Raw genomic sequence first — 19,968 nt, forward strand, 5'->3', positions numbered from 1 at the left:
TTCAAGTAAAACATTGTTTAACAAATTCATAATCACAGTACTCACTGCATGAAAAGTGTGATTTTCGTCAGTTAACGGCACTGTAAATTGCCATGGAAGTTTCTGGTTAACGACTGTTCACGACAGCACAGAAAATTGTCGGGAAATGCCGATTATTGATGTGGAATTAGCTTGAAGATGCTTCCCATCCCCTTAGCCTAGGTGAAGTTTCCGTGTGTGAATGACTATTTTGTGACCTATACAAATGCAAACCAGGGTAGTGGGGGGTCGCCTCACCTTCAGCATCCCCGAGAGTCTTCAGCAGAGACTCAGGCCGAATCATCGAAACACTACACTGAGTCCCACAATGGATAACATTTTAGTCAGAGCTCTGGCTGCAAGCACAGGACTGCACGATGAAGGCTTAGATAAGAATACATTTGCTGGTAAGTCATTTTACTCCGCCATGTTAATCACTGACACGCCCCCAACTCGTAAAGATCGGAGCTTAGAGAAAATCCCGAGCTCCCCACTGGTATTTACGACATTGTGGTGGCGTTCAAGTGCGTTCAACTCGTAAATACGATCTATACGAGATGACTTGAACGCACCATTATTTCAGCCAGCGCACATACCTGTATTTTCTTCCTGTTTTCGGTCGAAGTCCAAGTAGTCCACTGTGTTTTTTATATTATGGCTATTTCTTTGGAGTTAATTACCTTTTTTTTAACACAACAACTTAATTGTTTATAGTTACCTGCAAGACGTATTAGGAAACTGTGCAAATACATTTCTGCTCAGTAATTTTCACTGTGTTTTTTATTTTGTTTTTTTACTGTGTTTTTCTATTCAGGCAATTTTTGTGTAGTTATTTACTGTTGGTCTGTTTTAACACACCAATTTAGCGGTTTCTAGAGGCCTGTAAGACGTATTATGAAACTGTGCACAGGAATGTCTGGTACAGCTAACCAGAGCTAGCCAGTGTGGCTGAAGCTACTAAGTCGCCAGACAAGGAAGAGGGTAAGACAGATAAGAATCCTAATTTTTTTTGCTATATTCATTTTTTTTCTGTTGCATTAGTATTCATTGTAAAGACAGAATGTACTGGCTGAGGACAAGGTGGACTTCTGGAGGGGCATCAACACTGGCATGATTTCTGCACTGTTAGCCCGGACAAGTTGAATCTAAAATTGAGCAAACTGGTTGCCCTAACCAGTTAAATAAATTAAGTAATGGTAACTTAAAAATTTGAGTTAATTTAACTTAAAATGTTTTGTTTTATCAATTTCTATATTATTATTACACATAGTATATTTAAGTTCAATCTATAAGTAAGTTAAATTTGCCAACTGATTTATTTTCTATTTGTTAAACTAGAAAATGAAGAAAAAAAGCAAATAAATGTACATTCATTCAATTTTCTGTTTTATTTCAATTCAATTCCAAATTTTCATTTAAAATACACCAAAACATGAATTTTCCATGCCCTAAAAACATTTTCCTCATAAAACATGAAAAGAAAAACTAGTTTGTTTGAACAAATTAGCATATTGTTAAGTGTCATAATGACTAGATGAGACAGGAAGCAAGTGCAAGTAATATTTATTACAGCAACACAGTCAACAGTACAAGCAGAAGTGAGATGGGGGACGCAGGGACAAGATGGTCAGGATCCGTGATGAAGTGCTGTGACGGTGACGGTGAGAAGACGACAAAATCCATGAAGAACGGGAACAGGAACACAAGGCAGGAACGGACACCGGAACACCAACACAGAGGACATCAACCAACGATCTGACAAGGATGATACAACAACGGTGAGTATTTATAGAAGAGTGGATTGCTTGCAGCTGGTGAAGTGATGATGATCAGCTGGAGCGGATCAGGTGATGTCATACACACACCCACTGCACACGCGCTCACACAACAACATAAACACGAGACTAAAAGGAACAGAGAATACGTCTACCGTGACAGTACCCCTCCTCCTAAGAACGCCTCCTGGCGTTCCCAGGCCCCCCTACCTGTCGATTGAAATCATCGATAAGGGAGTGATCCAGGATGTCTCTAGCAGGTACCCAACTTCTCTCCTCCGGACCGTAACCTTCCCAGTCCACCAAGTACTGAAATCCGCGTCCCCTCCGCCTAGAGTCCAGAATACGATTAACCGAATAAGTGGTCTCCCCATCTACGAGTCGCGGTGGGGGAGGAACCGGGACAGGCGGATTAATGTGAGAATGAAACACTGGTTTAATCTTAGACACATGGAAGGCGGGATGAATCCTCCTGTACGCGGGAGGCAATTTGAGGCGGACTGCCACCGGACTAATGATTTTGGTGACAGTAAACGGGCCAATAAATTTAGGTGCAAGCTTATTAGAGACGGTACGCAAAGGAATGTTCTTAGTAGAAAGCCACACTCTTTGACCCACGACGTATACGGGAGGCTTCGACCTGTGGCGATCGGCCTTGGCCTTGGTGCGCGCTCCCACTTGGAGTAGAGTCTCACGGGCTCTAGTCCAAGTACGATGACACCTCTGGACAAAGGCGTGAGCGGAGGGAACCGCAACCTCGGATTCCAGACTGGGAAAAATAGGTGGCTGGTAACCTACACTACACTCAAATGGAGAAAGGCCCGTGGCCGACACTGGCAACGTGTTGTGAGCGTACTCCACCAAAGAGAGTTGCTGGCTCCATGAGGAAGGATTCTTGGACACCAAACATCGCAACACCCTTTCCAAATCTTGGTTGGCTCTCTCGGTCTGACCATTGCTCTGGGGATGAAACCCTGAGGACAGACTAACCGTCGCCCCCAGTAATCTACAAAATTCTCGCCAAAATTTGGACACAAACTGGGGACCCCTGTCAGAGACCACGTCAATCGGGAGGCCATGTAAGCGAAAGACGTGGTCTACGACGGCTACCGCTGTCTCCTTAGCTGAGGGTAATTTGGGTAAGGGGACAAAATGGGCTGCCTTCGAGAACCGGTCCACCACGGTCAAAACGACCGTGTTCCCTTGAGAGGGTGGGAGGGCGGTAATGAAATCTAGAGCGATATGGGACCAGGGTCTCGAAGGAACCGACAGCGGTTGAAGTAACCCATCAGGAGGTCGATTGGAAGTCTTACCAGTGGCACAAACCGAGCAAGCCAAGACAAAATCGTGAATGTCGCGAGCCATACGTGGCCACCAGAATCGTTGCTTGACTAAAAAACTAGTCCGATTAACTCCTGGATGGCACGCCACGTTGGAACCATGACCCCACTGGATAACGTCGGACCGTAATCCCTCCGGCACGAATAAGCGGCTCGGTGGACACCCGGGCGGAGGCGTTACCCCTTCTAAGGCCTTCTGGACCCTCGATTCGATCTCCCATGAGAGTGTGGAAACGACTAGAGTTTCGGGCAAAATGCACTCGGGAGTAGTCGGGCGTGCGGAAAAATCAAATATGCGAGATAGAGAGTCGGGTTTGATGTTCTTAGAACCCGGGCGGTACGAAATAGAAAAATCGAAACGACCGAAAAAAAGTGCCCACCGAGCCTGCCTGGAGTTCAGTCTTTTAGCAGTGCGAATATACTCTAAATTCTTGTGATCAGTCCAGACGATAAAAGGTACCCCTGACCCTTCTAACCAGTGGCGCCATTCCTCCAACGCTAGCTTAACTGCCAACAACTCCCTGTTGCCAATGTCGTAATTACGTTCTGCCGGGGACAACCGATGAGAAAAAAACGCGCATGGATGCACCTTGTCGTCTACAGGGGAGCGTTGGGACAACACTGCACCTACTCCCACCTCTGACGCGTCGACCTCCACCACGAACTGACGTGATGGATCAGGGGCGACAAGAATGGGGGCTGAAACAAAGCGGCCTTTCAGTTTAGTAAACACAGCCTCGGCTGTGTTAGACCACCTGAACGTCGTCCTGGGGGAGGTCAAGGCGGTCAGAGGTGCGACTAGTTGGCTGAAATTGCGAATAAAACGCCGATAGAAGTTGGCGAACCCCAGGAACCTCTGCAGGGCCTTGCGAGAATCCGGGCTTGGCCAATCTACCACAGCCTTGATCTTCTCAGGGTCCATCCGCATCCCCTCAGACGACACGATGTACCCAAGGAAAGGAACTGACTGTGCATGGAATTCGCATTTCTCCGCCTTGACAAAAAGCCCATTCTCTAGCAACCTCAGAAGCACTCGTCGGACGTGTTGCACATGTTCCTGGAGAGAAGAAGAAAAAATCAATATGTCGTCCAGGTAGACATATATGAACTGATCGATCATATCTCGCAACACATCATTGACCAGTGCTTGGAAAACTGCCGGGGAGTTGGACAGCCCGAAGGGCATGACCAAATATTCAAAGTGCCCCCTGGGGGTGTTAAAGGCAGTCTTCCACTCATCCCCCTCCCTAATGCGAACCAAATGATAAGCGTTACGCAAGTCCAATTTAGTGAAGATGGACGCTCCCTGCAACCTCTCGAAGGCTGAAGACATCAACGGCAAAGGATAAGTATTCTTTACCGTGATGTTATTCAACCCCCGGTAGTCAATACAAGGTCGCAGAGAACCGTCCTTCTTCCCCACAAAAAAGAACCCCGCCCCCGCTGGAGAAGAGGAAGGGCGAATGAACTTGGTTGCTAGAGAATCAGAAATGTATTTCTCCATAGCCTCCCTCTCCGGAATAGAGAGTGAATATAACTTGCCCTTAGGCGGAGACTTACCTGGCAGTAGATCTATCGCACAGTCATAGGGACGATGCGGAGGAAGAGAAGCAGCACGAGACTTACTGAACACTTCCTTCAGGTCCAGATACTCCGCGGGCACGTTAGACAAATCCCCTGTTTCCTCCTGAAAAACAGAAACAGGCACGGACGAACAAGCAGACACGAGACAAGACTTATGACATTCCTTGCTCCACTCCAGCACGACTCTATGATGCCAGTCCACTCGAGGGTTGTGTTGAATGAGCCAGGGATGTCCGAGGACGACGGGTGCCAGAGGTGAATCCATGATGTAGAATGAAATAGTCTCAGAGTGGTTACCAGAAGTGATGAGGGTTAATTCTTCAGTGGATAGTGAAATGGTGGGAAGTGTCTGTCCATTTAGAGCGTGAACTGCGATTCTGTGGGTGAGAGGTTTGAGGGGAATTTGTAACTGTTGTGCGAATGAGTGGTCCATAAAATTACCTTCAGCCCCAGAATCCAGAAGTGCTCGACAGTCGTGCTGGTGGACTGACCATCTTAGTCTTACCGGGAGGAGCGTGGAGGTAGATGTAACAGCTGATGAGGTCTTCCTGGCGGAGATCCCACCCGATAGTAGCCTCAAGTTTACTATCGGGCTTGGCCTTTTACCGGGCAGTTGTATGAAAAATGTCCCGCTCCTCCACAATATAGGCAAAGGCCCTGGGACCTCCGCCTCTCCCTCTCCTCCCGGGAAAGCCGAGCTCGACCCACCTGCATGGGCTCGGGATCGTAGACTGGGCTGACCACGTCCCTGCCGTTGGATCTTGAACCGTCGACCCCTCCGAAGGTACGGGTGGACGGGACTCGACGTTCGATCCTGGATAGCCGAGCGTCCACCCGCAGAGCCAAGTCAATCAACCCGTTCAGTGTGGTAGGTAGATCCAAGGCGTAGATCTCCTTCTGGACGTGGTCAGCCAACCCATGCAGGAACATATCCCACTGCGCCTCCTCGTTCCAGCCGCACTCCGCCGCCAGGGTCCGGAATTCGATAGAAAAATCTGAAACTGATCTTTCACCTTGACGAAGATCCGCCAATGTCCTGGCAGCCTCTCTCCCCGAAAGCGCTCGGTCAAAGACCTTCTTCATTTCGGCGGAGAGGGTCTGGAACGAGGCGCAGCATGGATGTTGATTCTCCCACACCGCCGTTCCCCAGAGTGCCGCCTTCCCAGTCAGCAAGGTGATAACGAACGCCACTTTGGCCCGTTCCGTACTGAAAGTCTGTGGTTGAAGAGCAAAGTGCATTGAACAACGCGTCAAGAATGCTCTACAAAAAGCTGGTTCACCTGAATAGGTCTCCGGTGTGGGCAGACGAGGCTCGGACTGGGAGGGTCTTGCAGGTGTTGCGGGGGGAACAGCCGGTGTGGGCGGCGCAGCGGGAATCGGTAGGCGCTGGATCTGCTGGGTGAGCTCGGACACCTGCGTCACCAGGGCTAGTACTGCGCGACCCGTGTCGCCGATCTCCTGTTGTTGCGAATCCATTCTTCGGATACTGTGATGAACAAACTCCTCGAATGATCCAGAATCCGCGCTCGCTGCTTCCATTCCGTGGTCAGATCGTTCTGTCATAATGACTAGATGAGACAGGAAGCAAGTGCAAGTAATATTTATTACAGCAACACAGTCAACAGTACAAGCAGAAGTGAGATGGGGGACGCAGGGACAAGATGGTCAGGATCCGTGATGAAGTGCTGTGACGGTGACGGTGAGAAGACGACAAAATCCACGAAGAACGGGAACAGGAACACAAGGCAGGAACGGACACCGGAACACCAACACAGAGGACATCAACCAACGATCTGACAAGGATGATACAACAACGGTGAGTATTTATAGAAGAGTGGATTGCTTGCAGCTGGTGAAGTGATGATGATCAGCTGGAGCGGATCAGGTGATGTCATACACACACCCACTGCACACGCGCTCACACAACAACATAAACACGAGACTAAAAGGAACAGAGAATACGTCTACCGTGACAGTTAAGCATATGAACAGTCTATCTCAGAATCACAACAAATTGCACTAAAACTCTATGGTTTGTTTACACTGCTTGCATTTTAATGCATTGTATTTTTAGGGCTTGAATTTTTATGGGCTGAAATTCAACATGGTTGAATATTTAAGCTGTGAATATTTTAATTCAAAACATTTCACACACATTTTCATTATTAAAAAAATTCAATAATCCTTATTCACCTTTCAGATTTCACTTCCAAAATATGCATTATGTTTAAAAATATTTATATAATACATTTAACCGTGAACGAGATTATAATATTATTCCCCGATGCTGATGTACAGATAAAACGTTAAATCTTAGACATATATTTCTCTCGGTTGTTTAGTTTTCGTAACTTTATATTGCGGCACTGTGCTGCATATATATATCATTAACAAAAGAAAACATGTGAAGTAATTTATAAAACCTAATTTATATTTATTTTATGTACCTTTATTATCATTATAATCTTTTAGCCTAATATTGTTAAAAGTCAATGTAACGTCTCTCCTGCTGCTAGCACAGTCACGGTTCCAGGTAACTGTTAGTCTAATGAAATGATCCGGAAGTTATGGCAGTTCAGACATGAATACATAAGCCCGACCCTTTGGCCCGAACATCACTGGTTTAGCCAACGTCAATTATTTAAATGGGAGAGCATAACAAGAGAATAATTCTGTTCACTTGTCACTAGGTTTATGATATTAAATCAGCGAGGACCTGTTGCTCGCCATGTTACAAGTGAGCTCACTCTTTTCTCAGACAACCTACGCTGCCTTTTTTTCAGAGTTGTATAGTCCAGGGGTCAGAAAGTAGAAGTCCTGCCATATGTTTATTCCACCCATGAACTCAGTCAGCTGATTTCACTAATTAGTTCTCTCTCCTGACTGAATTAGAAAATCCAGGTGATTGGAACAAAATACTGAGGAGGACTTTTACTTTCTGAACCTGGACTTTACACCTCTGACTACATGTCAGCCAAGAGCAAAGAAATAAACCAGAACTGGACCTTATCTGAGCCACAAAATCTGTGTATATTAAATATGGAGTCATCTCAGCCTTAATAAGTTAACAAGCAGAATCACTGAAGGAAAGAAGAGAACAGAAAAAGAGACGAGCAGAAACACAAGAACTATAACTGACTTCAGACACAGTCTAATATTAAATCAACTGAAGAGAAAAGAAGACATTAAATCTGTGAAGATCTCAGCAGAGGAGGATTAAACAACTCCACAAACAGCATTACCAGCTTCACTTATTACTAACCAGACTGACTTTATTCCTGTCAGACGTCTACAGAAGTTTTATTGAGAATTAACAGAGGTTTAACTCTAACGTGTTTCATTTGAAGTCACCATAACAGTGATTAGTGTTTCCATTAGTTGGGTTCTTAACTCTGATTATATATTTTGTCTTTTCTGGCCGCTGTGACAGTGTGTTTGTTAAACACATTTGCAGCCGCAAAGAAAGCTAAAGTGAAATTATATCAGGGGATGATGGTTTTCTTGCTCCACTGACGCTTTTCAAATCTAACAATTGTGTTCCATTATTTTTTTCACATTACAAACCCTGTGTTACTGCAGAATGAGATCCAGAAATTTATTATTTACACATCCATATTTTTTTCAAAACACAAACCCTGTATTACTGAAGCATGAGATACAGCAGTACTATAGCTATCAGTTAGAGAAATTTTATAAACTTGAGCACCAAACGTTAATCTACTATGACAAACATCAACAATCAGCGTATTAATCTCAACAATGGTGACAATCAAAAGTACCTTGCTGCAATGCATGCTGGGTACCAGCATAGTACAAAACTCCCAGCATGCATTGCAACATGAATAAATTATGCAGCTGAATTGTCCTATTATTTTGTTTAATTCAAAAAATTTGCTTTTATTTTTTGCTGTTGTTTTTTTAGTGACATTTAGTAGCTTTTTTGTAATGTTCAGAATTGATCAGTTTATCTGAATATTTTTGATAGTCACCATTGTTGAGACACATACGCTGATTGTTGATAAGTGTGTGTGTCACATGATAGGTAAAAATATTTTCTCATGTTTGTTATAATATTTCAACTGATAGATATAATTCTGCTTGATCTCATGCTGCAGTAACACAGGGTTTATGATATTAATTGAACAAAACAATTTTATTATAGAAATTATATCAGTGATTCAGGCATTATGATTACATAGCCATCAACAGGTAACCAACATCACCTGCCCTGATTAAGTTTTGCTTTCTTTGCTGCTGCAAATGTGTTTGACAAACACACCGTCACAACAGACAAAAAACATAATTGTTAACATAAGAGTTAAGAGCCCAACTAATGGAAACGCTAATCACTGTTATGGTAACTTCAAATTAAACATCTCAATAAGGAGTTCTGACAGAAATAAAGTCAGTCTGGTTAGTAATAAGTGAAGCTGGTAATGCTGTTTGTGGAGTTGTTTAATCCTCCTCTAGATCTTCACAGATTTAATGTCTTCTTTTATCTTCAGTTGATTTCATCTAAGGCTGTCTCTGAAGTCAGTTGTAGTTCTTGTGTTTCTACTCATCTCTTTTTCTGTTCTCTTCAGAGGTGTAAAGTCCAGGTTCAGAAAGTAAAAGTCCTCCTCATAATTTTGTTCCAATCACCTGGATTTGCTAATTAGCAGTTTTTCAGCCAGGAGATAGAAATCAGCTGTCTGAGGTCATGGGTGGAATAAACATATGGCAGGACTTCTACTTTCTGACCCCTGGACTATACAACTCTGCTTTTTTTGTCCAATGCAGTACAACGGCACAAAGACCCCAGCATCGTCAATTAAGCAAAACAAAACGAATGGCCCACCGATTTACGAGTTTTATGGGCCGTTCTGACAACAACAAAAAAAAAAGTATGAGATGTGTTGGCCCAAAAAGCACGTCTGCCTATATAGGCCTATATATATATATATATATTGCCACCATTGTTGAGAGACATTTGCTGATTTTTTTAATATATTTGTGCTTTTAAAAGACAGTGTAGTTCTGTTCTTTTGTTGTGCATGATGTGTTTAAAAGTTGTCATAGTAACTCATTACGGTAGTTTCACATGGGTAAAACTTTTGATACAGAATTAAACTCTGAATCTGATTAGTAATAGTGATGTCCGGTTCGTGAACGAATCGTTCTTTTGAACCGGTTCTTTTTAGTGAACTGGTCGAACCAGTACACTAAATCGGACTGAATCGTTCGAAACAGTTCGCGTCTTGCGTCAACACTGATCCACAAGTTACTAAAGTTACTCACTTTCGGACATGCCTGAGTCCTGACAGTCCCTTCGACTCGAAAGAAACCAATATCCCGGAGTAGGCCTATGTTACTCCAGTAAATCCAATAGTTCACTGAACTGAGACATGTTGTGCTGAGAAAAGTCATGAGCACGAGCAGCCGATACTGAGCATGCGCGCACTACCAAACGCACAGGTATGCGGTTCTCGGATCACCAGTACAGAACTGATAACTGTTTATTTCGGACGTGTTCGACATACTGAGAACCAATGAGCTGTTGAGCTGAGCATACGTGCAATTTTTTCAGAGGGACGAAATGCATATTTCTTAAAGGAGAACTCCGGTCAATTTTAAATTTTTTTTGTAAATTTGGAGTGCTGTCAGTACAGAGAACAAGTCATCAAGTCAAGTCATCTCGTATAGATCGTATTTACGAGTTGAACGCACTTGAACGCCACCACAATGTCGTAAATACCAGTGGGGAGCTCGGGATTTTCTCTAAGCTCCGATCTTTACGAGTTGGGGGTGTGTCAGTGATTAACATGGCGGAATACACAATACGTAAAGGTATTTAGCTGTGATATTGTCAGGCTTTTCTATTAACAGCTCAGTTAGCTAATCGCCAACACAGAATATGATAACAATGCAACATGATGTGTTGGCAGTGGTTTCATAAATTAATTAAAAACATTAAAATACAAAGTACACCTGATGCACATTTCTTTGTTCTTCATTTTCTAGAACCTTACTGTATTTTTGTGTAATTAATTAAGAGAAAGTACTCCGCCATTTTGCTCCGACGAAAGTGATTTGAACGCACATGCCGTTATAAGCACGACTTCCCACCTCGTACGTACAAACTTCCCAGGAGGACTTGAACGCACCAAAACATCATTTTTATTCATATCTTTCACATCTACTGCAGTCAGATTCACCATGTTCACTCTGAAGGAATCACTCACAATGGCTGTGCACTTGTAATGACACATCAAGGATGTTAAGAGGCTAAAAGCAGGTTTAAATATTGCCCCATTGAAGTCAACAGGGTGCAAATTTTAAAAAGAGGATAACACGGTGTAGGCAACACCGATTTTTGTCATTGTTCTCTGTACTGACAGCACTCCAAATGTACAAAAAAATGAGCTCAATGTTAAAATTGACCGGAGTTCTCCTTTAAAGTCCCTGTAAAGTCAAAATTAAGTATGTGTTCTGAGTTTGTCACACCACAGAAAAATGTGTTATTAGCCACCCAGCCAAATTTGAATGATAAAAAAAGCAGCCAAGTAAATAAAATAAGCTATCAAAATCTTGAAAAAATGAGCAGTGGTCTCTGCTCTCAAATGCTGTGGGCGTGTCCTCTGGCTGCGCTGAAACCACGCCCACTCGCGGGAAAGTTGATTCGCGGGCACGCACTGCAGATGATGGCACCAGTTGTCGGCGCAACGGGAGGATGAAGGCCGAGGCGGGAGATAGTTGGCTCGGCCCCATTCACCAGTAACAGCGGATTATCAGTGAAATCCAGTTGTCTCTGATGAAAGTTTATAAAACTATCCTGTGTAAAATGATCACTACAGAGGCGGGTGTTGGTGGTGATCCTCAGCTCTCCATCAAGGTGGCTCTTCACAAAGTTAATCCACCTCTTGTTGATATGATAGTTGTTTGGAAATTTAAATAAGGACACCGATCTGTTTTGTAAGTGATCGCATCCAGGTAATACGCATTTCCGTGACGAAGGCATAGCTAGCTAGCAAACTGTAGGCTGTAGTTAGGGCTGGGCGATATATCGCATGACATTGATATGCGCCTCTGGTCAGTAAAGCCGGTTCCTTGATTAGTAGTAAATCACCTTCACCTGCTTTCAGATGGAGTGGCATTTACAGCAAAAACTCCAGTGTTAAATTAACACTCCTGGGAGTGTATATGAGTCCACACTCAAGAGTGTTAAAGTTAATGAGATAATTAAGTGATTAATTGAGTGATGATTGAGCATTATTGAAGACACCTGATGTTAACAAGCAGAATCACTGAAGGAGAAAATCACAAATTGTAAGCCACCATTATGGTGATGGGTGTTTGCTTTAGTTGGGCTCTTGACCCTTCTGCATTCACTTTAAATTTGATTTGTCTGCTGTTATTAATTTATGACAGTCAAATGAACAAAGAAAAGGTGTGATCTGATAGTGTTGGGTATGTTTTGACATAATCATGCTGTGATCTGAAAAATGAAACTTATTGAGATAGTTTGGTTTAACTTGTTAGCAGCAGCTTTGTGATTCTATTGATTCACATATGATTATCAATATTTTTCTTATCATCCAAAATATTTAATAAATGTTGTTCTGATCAAAATACTTTCAAAGGAATGTATTTAGAAACACAGACATCAATAATCAGCCTGTGAATCTCAACAATGGTGACAATAATAAAGCATGTTGCAGTGGCTGCCACCAATCACAACTCATTAATGGCTCCCATCATGCATTGCGGTATGAATAAATTATGATTGTCACCATTGTTGAGATGCATTGACTGAATCTTGATGTCTGTGTGTGCCTAAAAGAAAGATTTTTTTTTGAAGAAGAAGAAGAAGAAGAAGGAATCCTTTATATTTATCTAAAATTCTGGATATTTATGCAGAATCACAGTTATGCTGTAACCAACAACAGAAATCAAATGATGATTGTCATGATATAACCAACACCATCAGATCACTTTTTTTCTTTGTTCAACTGGCAGTTATAACTCAGATACAGCAGACAAACAAAATCTAAAGTTAATAATATAAGGGTCAAGAGCCCAACTAATGCTTACATTGATCGCCATAACGGTGGCTTAATTTGTGATTTTCCCCTTCAGTGATTCTGCTTGTTAACATCAGGTGTCTTCAATAATGATCAATCATCACTCAATTAATCACTTAATTATCTCATTAACTTTAACACTCTTGAGTGTGGACTCATACACTCCCAGGAGTGTTAATTTAACACTGGAGTTTTTGCTGTGTACAAAGAGCCGTAGTTAACTGACAAGCTGAGCCATATCGCATTAATTATTGCTGGCGATACGTCCGCGATATTAATGCGATATGGCTCACCTTGTCAGTTAACTACGGCTCTTTGTAGTAAATGCCGCTCCATCTGAAAGCAGGTGAGAGAGAATAGAGGGCCCCTTTCGTCAAAAAAACTGACAGTTTTATTGCTTTATGGCCCTCAAAGCCCCGCCCCTTTTGACCGTGGGAATTTCCCCACGCTAGCTCCTCCCACTTATGGGCTGTACGTACACCGTGGGAATTTTCCCACGCTAGCTCCTCCCACTTATGGGCTGTACGTACACCGTGGGAAAATCGGACTTGTGACACACCTCCTTAGGGGTTGAGCATCTAAAGCGTGGGAAATTTCCCACGCTCAGTAGTTCTAAACAGTGTATATTAAAACTTTTAAAGAAATGTACAATAAAAACATAGTCAGAGTGTGAGATCAGTGTTTTTATTAAAGAAGACAGATTTTGAAGACAGACATTCATCACTTTTAAAACGTTAAAACAACAGTGGAATAAGTTCAAATTGCATTTTTCTCTAAAAAGAGTTATTTCAAGATGTTAAAACATTAAAAACTTTTTTCATTTACAAAAAGATCATTTTTAAAATGATGACTTGTAAGCATTTAACTTTCACATAGTATTTTGTAAAACTTTAACATAAAACAAACTAAAATTGCATTTTTCTCTAAAAAGAGTTATTAAAAATTAGTTAGTGTTATTTCAAGATGTTAAAACATTAAAACAAGTCTTTTCATTTACAAAAAGATCATTTTTAAAATGTTGACTTGTAAGAATTTAAGTTTCACTTAGTATTTTGTAAAACTTTTACATAAAACACAAACATTGTTAAAAAGTCTTACGTTTCTACATACCATTCGTTAAAGGACTCAGAGTTTAAAAAATATATATAAGTGTTTCCTTATGTTGGAGCAGAGTGGAGAACGTCTACTCCAGGGCTATTCAATTAGTTTCATTCGAGGGCCGCATTATCAAAGCGAAAAGATGAGGTGGGCCGGTGGGTTGGTTTGGGGGTTTAGCTTATTTATTGAAACATAACAGGTTCAATAAATAAGTTAAAGTAACCCTAAAAAAGTATGGTATTTACTTGGAAATGTGATACCCAACAGTATGCAAATATATAAAACAATAATAAATAAAAACTTGATAATTTACAGCTGTGTACAACTATTTTCCTTGGAACAAATAAATGATTTATACAAACGTATAGCTGTTGGTGAGAAATAATAATAATTTTATTTATAATAGTTATGCTTAAATGAAAATATTCTGACAGCGAGACTTGATAACCACAGGCTACTCGCTCCCACGTATAAAAAATGCCTAAACACAAGTTAAAAACTATACGCACCTTTACAAAGAAACTTACATAATTTCATAACAAACATTAATTATAAATTCCTCTACCCACCTAATAAATCTAATGCAATATAAATCACTATATTTACTATTATATAATATTATAGTATATATATATTTACAATATTTATTTATTACTACATAGTATTCAATATAAATATTGCACATTTCTGCCCAACCCATGGTAAATTACTACAGTACATTCATGGTAAATGTCTGTAAGGGTGATTAGGGGATTTAAAGACTTCTAATTTCGTTCATGCCACAATATTTCTCCTGCTTTCCTCATCAGTCTTGTTGGGAATGTTGAGACTGTTTCATCCGATTTAATACTAATTAAATCAATGAGTGGTTTGTAACAGAGAGGTTTCTGTCGAACTGAAACGCTTCCCACTGGTTGTCGCAACGCTGTTTAATATAGTGTCCGGGACCGGGAGTAAACGCAACTCCGTGCTGGGCCGTGTTGAAACAACTAGAAACAACTGAAAACATCGCTTTTTGTTGTTACTGTACTGAACGAGAACCCGCTTCAGATGATTCAGTGACGGAGCGGTTTGAATGAATCCGAATTTTAGACCGTTATGCAAGCGCGTTTAGAATCAAACCAAAAGAATGATTCATTCACGAATTGGTATCGCTGGTTCAGTCGACATAAATTCGGGACACATAGAATAAACTGCTGAAATATTCGCACGTAAAGCGTTTCTCAGGTCAATTGGAGCGAGTATCAAACTGAATTAGCCGCATCGCCAGGAAAAGAGGAGGAGGGAGGTTGGTGCCGTCGGGCCGCATGGAGATGATTGGCGGGCCGCATTTGGCCCGCGGGCCGCCAATTGAATAGCCCTGGTCTACTCACTCCGGAGGCCAGTCAGAAATGAAGTTCTGTGAGGCCTACAGAGAGACAGACACAAACCCCGCCCCTATCCCCGCCCACAACAGATGTCACCGTGGGAAAACCCCACACCCCCTTCAAGCTCCCAAATAGAAAACACATCCAGTCATCTCGGTGGTCGAACTTAAATGACCAAAGAAAACCGATGCAACGGCTAGAAGAGACCACACCCCCTAACACACCCCTCTCAAAGCTGAGAGGTCAATTTTGATTTAAGGACCCTCCCTAAAATGACATCACTCACGGTAGGGCTGGGCGATTTAAATCGCGATATTGTTATGCGCATCTCGTCAGTAAAGCCGGTTCCTTGATTAGTAGTAAATCACCATCACCTGCTTTCAGATGGAGCGGCATAAGGGCTGATGAGATAATTAAGTGATTAATTTAGTGATGATTGAGCATTATTGAAGACACTTGATGTTAACAAGCAGAATCACTGAAGGAGAAAATCACAAATTGTAAGTTACCATTAAGGTGATGGGTGTTTGCTTTAGTTGGGCTCTAGAGTCCATTATATGTTTACTTTAATATTTACTGTTGTTTGTCTGCTGTTATTGATTTATAACAGGTAAATGAACAAAGTAAAATGTTATGTTATAGTGTTGGTTATGCTTTGACATAATCATGCTGTGATCTGAAAAAGGAAACTTATTGAGATAGTTTGGTTTAATTTGTTAGCAGCAGTTTTGTGATGATTCAGCCTATGATTATCAGTACTATACTATACAAAATATTTAATAAACATTGTTCTGATCAAAAGACATTCAGATAAATTCATTTAAAACACATACATCAATAATCAGCCTGTGAATCTCAACAATGGTGACAATAATAAAGCATGTTGCAGTGGCTGCCACCAATCACAACTCATTAATGGCTCCCATCATGCATTGCGGTATGAATAAATTATGATCTGAATTATCTATGTAATTTACTTTTCCTAATTGAATATTCTGCTCCTCACCATTGTTGAGTTGCATAGACTGAATCTTGACATCTGTGTGTGCCTAAAAGAATGATTTTTTTTAAACAACTTTTAAGAAATCCTTTATATTATATCAAAAATTCTCAGCATTTATGCACATTCACAGTTATGCTGTAACCAACAACATAAATCGAAGTCAGAAAGAAGGATTTTAATGAGTTCAGTGATCAAGTTCAAATGATGATTGTCATAATATAACCAACACCATCAGATCACTTTTTTTTCTTTGTTCAACTGGCAGTTATAACTCAGATACCTCAGACAAACAAAATCTAAAGTTAATAACATATGGGTCAAGAGTCCAACTAAAGCAACCATTGATCGTCATAACGGTGGCTTACAATTTGAGATTTTCTCATTCAGTGATTCTGCTTGTTAACATCAGGTGTCTTCAATAATGTTCAATCATCACTAAATTAATCACTTAATTATCTCATTAACTTCAACACTCTTGAGTGTGGACTCATACACTCCCAGGAGTGTTAATTTAACACTGGAGTTTTTGCTGTGTACAAAGAGCCGTAGTTAACTGACAAGCTGAGCCATATCGCATTAATTATCGCTGGCGATATGTCCGCGATATTGATGCGATATGGCTCAGCTTGTCAGTTAACTACGGCTCTTTGAAGTAAATTCTGCTCCATCTGAAAGCAGGTGATGGTGATTTACTACTAATCAAGGAACCGGCTTTACTGACGAGATGCGCATAACAATATCGCGATTTAAATCGCCCAGCCCTAACTCACGGGAATCCCCCTCCCACAGCATCACAGTCACATGAGCTGTTTAAAAAGGAGCGCAAACATGACAAGAGCTACTTGTGGTTTTATTCAAGTAGAACATATGGCTACGTCAGACCCCAAAACTCCTGAAACATTGATGAAGCTATGGAGGATTCGACCTTAGCGCCGTGAAAAAAAACATAGTTACCAGGACCCGTTTAACGCGATTTCTCCACGAGCCGGCGGAGTGCAAATGAAATAGGCTACTTTTCACTTGTCTGGAGGACGTGCGTGTACATATGACTTTGACAAAAAACAATCGTGAAGTCAGATTGGTTAATGGATAATGACGAGCGATTCACAACGAATACAACGGAGGATCCCAATTTGTTTTTTTACGGAAAGGGATTGGATTTTATTTTATACAGGAGTATGGAGAGATTTGAAAGATGATGGGAGTGAACCGGTTTTCATAGCAGAGTGGGCTGGATTAACCACAGTTGCAAGATACCGACTTCTCGCGGATTATATAAAAAAACACCCAGAGGAGTCGTTTACATACTTTTTTGGAATGGATGTACCCAAATGTTCGTAGCCTATTTCTGAGGATGAGCATTTAAAATAGCCTACTACGATTTAAAATTCATGTTTCAATGGAAGGTTTACCTGTGTTGGAACAGATTTTTTCTAAAATCACGTAGCTTTTTTTAAATAGAGCGACGCATTTGGATCTGTTGATGGATGTATGCACCAATAGGATTACCGGCTGCAACGAATGGATACCCACAGAAAAGCATCGATTGGCTGAATAAATTTTGTGATTATTTAATCCTTTCTATGCAAAGTACTTTGAATTGCCAGTGTATAAAATGTGCTATATTAATAAACTTGCTATGCCTTGCTTCGCCTATGTCACAGGAGAAATTATATTTAATTTACAACTCTATGCTCTCATACAGGCTAGAACTGGCTCACACTCACACAAACACCCCATAATAGTTGTTTAAAAAAAAGAAAAACTCATGTTTTAGTTAATTTTGGACTTTTAGTGAAGTTAACAAATATTCACTAACTTACTGATTTATTCACTCTTCGATAGGATAATCCACATCTCCCAATGGAGAAATCTGATCATTGTTTGAGAATGCGTTTTGGAGTAAAAAATAATGAATCTGTTCAAAACTATGTGCTTTAAACTTTAAAACCGTGAAACGTAAGCGATAGGCAAACAGTTTTTTTCACAGACATGTAACACTTTCACATACAACTTTTTAAAATGGTACAAACCTTTAAAATACAAAGGTGTAGTATTTAAAACGTTAGGCCTATCAGAATTTTTTTTTAAAACAAGTTAGAATGGTTTCCTTCACGTACAGATTTCCTTCACATACCGCTCAAAACAACATCAACTTAAATACAATATGCTACTAAAGTTTAGTTTTAAGTTCCGTATGTGTGAAGCCGAGTCTCCGCCCACCTAACACTAGATTTATTTATAATTACACTAAATAACATTTATAAAAATAACAGTTGTTTAAAAAAAAAAAAAAACTCATGTTTTAGTTAATTTTGGACTTTTAGTGAAGTTAACAAATATTCACTAAGTAGGCTAGTGCTATCTGGCCCTTTAGTTTTTCAAGATGGCGGAACGACATAGAAGCCTCCATGGACTTACCCGTCATGTAAATAAAGATAAGAAATGTTTTGCTTACGAGGATAAGTCAGATTATTGGCAGAGGTCATTTTACAGTGAGGACATATTTTATGAATACAGGCAAATTTCAGATGTTTAATTTTAGATGTTTAAATGACAAAATACCATTTTTTCAACCGAGCGAATCTGCACATGAGAGGCCTTCAGAAGTCATAACTTCAGTGGTCAACGGTTTAGGCCAGTTGGCGAATGTGTAAAAATCAAATACTGTATTACACTTTTTCAAAGGATAATCTAGCTTTAAAGTTAGAATAAAAAGTAAAAAACCAAACGTATCTTCATACCTGTTGTGTTCTGACACAAGGCCATTAACTTGTTCTTTTTGTTTTATAAATGTATTTTGCTTATTTCTACAAATATCAACCTGATAAATATATGGACTGAATACACGATTAAACAAGATAATCATGCTACCAAATACGTTTTAAGAAAAACAGTGTTTTAAAATACAACTAAACCATGATAACAGATGACAGTCGTACATAAATGCATGTTGATGACTAAGTTTCAGGCAACCACGCAATGTTCGAGAAATCTAATATCGGTGTAATCTTTGCGAGGTCTCACTCACAACGCACAACGTTGTGTTGGGTGATCCAGGCATACCTTTACTAAAATAAAATATTATGGAAGTCATTTTTAAACTGTAATTATACCATATTTATATATTAATATTATGGCTTCATGATGATTTAAAGTTTTTTGTCTGTTTGTTATTAACTAATACCTTTATCTTTTAACCAACACTTCAACATCCAGCACAAAATTAAAGAGATGTATGAGCTTAGTAGGCTGTGTGTGTAAATAGTTGTGCTTAATTCTTTGGGTGTATTTTTACACACCCTATGGACTAGCTTTAAAACATAATCTTTATACGGGAATCACACGTGTCCTTACAATCCATGTAAGATTCAAAAGACCAAATCACTAAGAAAAGAGCCGTTTATAATAAATACACAAAAGTTTCCAAATGATGGTTTTATTACTCCGCTAGATTTAGTCATCTTGTTCAGATAGCACAACGCCTGTTTCACATGTTGTATGTTGGACTGTATGTGTTTTAGGCGAAGACGTTTCTTTGAGAGCTGTCTATAGAAATAAATGACAAATAAGAATTTAAGTGATAGTCTTTCTGTCTGACTAAATTGATACTTCATTTAGTACAACTTTCCCTCTATCTACGAATTACACAAAGTGCATGCTGTTTTACACTTAAACTATTACAACAGAATCACATCTGACTATTGCACTGAGAGAGGCATA

At 40.5% G+C, this 19,968-nt stretch overlaps 2 protein-coding genes across 3 annotated transcripts in view; one reads left to right on the forward strand and one right to left on the reverse strand.

Moving 5' to 3' along the window:
- LOC309497856 (uncharacterized protein) overlaps positions 1 to 19,968 on the forward strand; it is a 606,947-nt gene that overhangs the window by 487,728 nt on the left and 99,251 nt on the right. The gene's annotated exons all lie outside the window — the stretch shown is intronic.
- The window catches only part of LOC309498123 (GTPase IMAP family member 8-like), a 64,329-nt gene that overhangs the window by 6,443 nt on the left and 37,918 nt on the right, over positions 1 to 19,968 (reverse strand). The gene's annotated exons all lie outside the window — the stretch shown is intronic.

This window comes from Leuciscus leuciscus (genome assembly GCF_965113295.1).
Source record: "Leuciscus leuciscus genome assembly, chromosome: 1".
Classification (NCBI taxonomy): domain Eukaryota; kingdom Metazoa; phylum Chordata; class Actinopteri; order Cypriniformes; family Leuciscidae; genus Leuciscus; species Leuciscus leuciscus.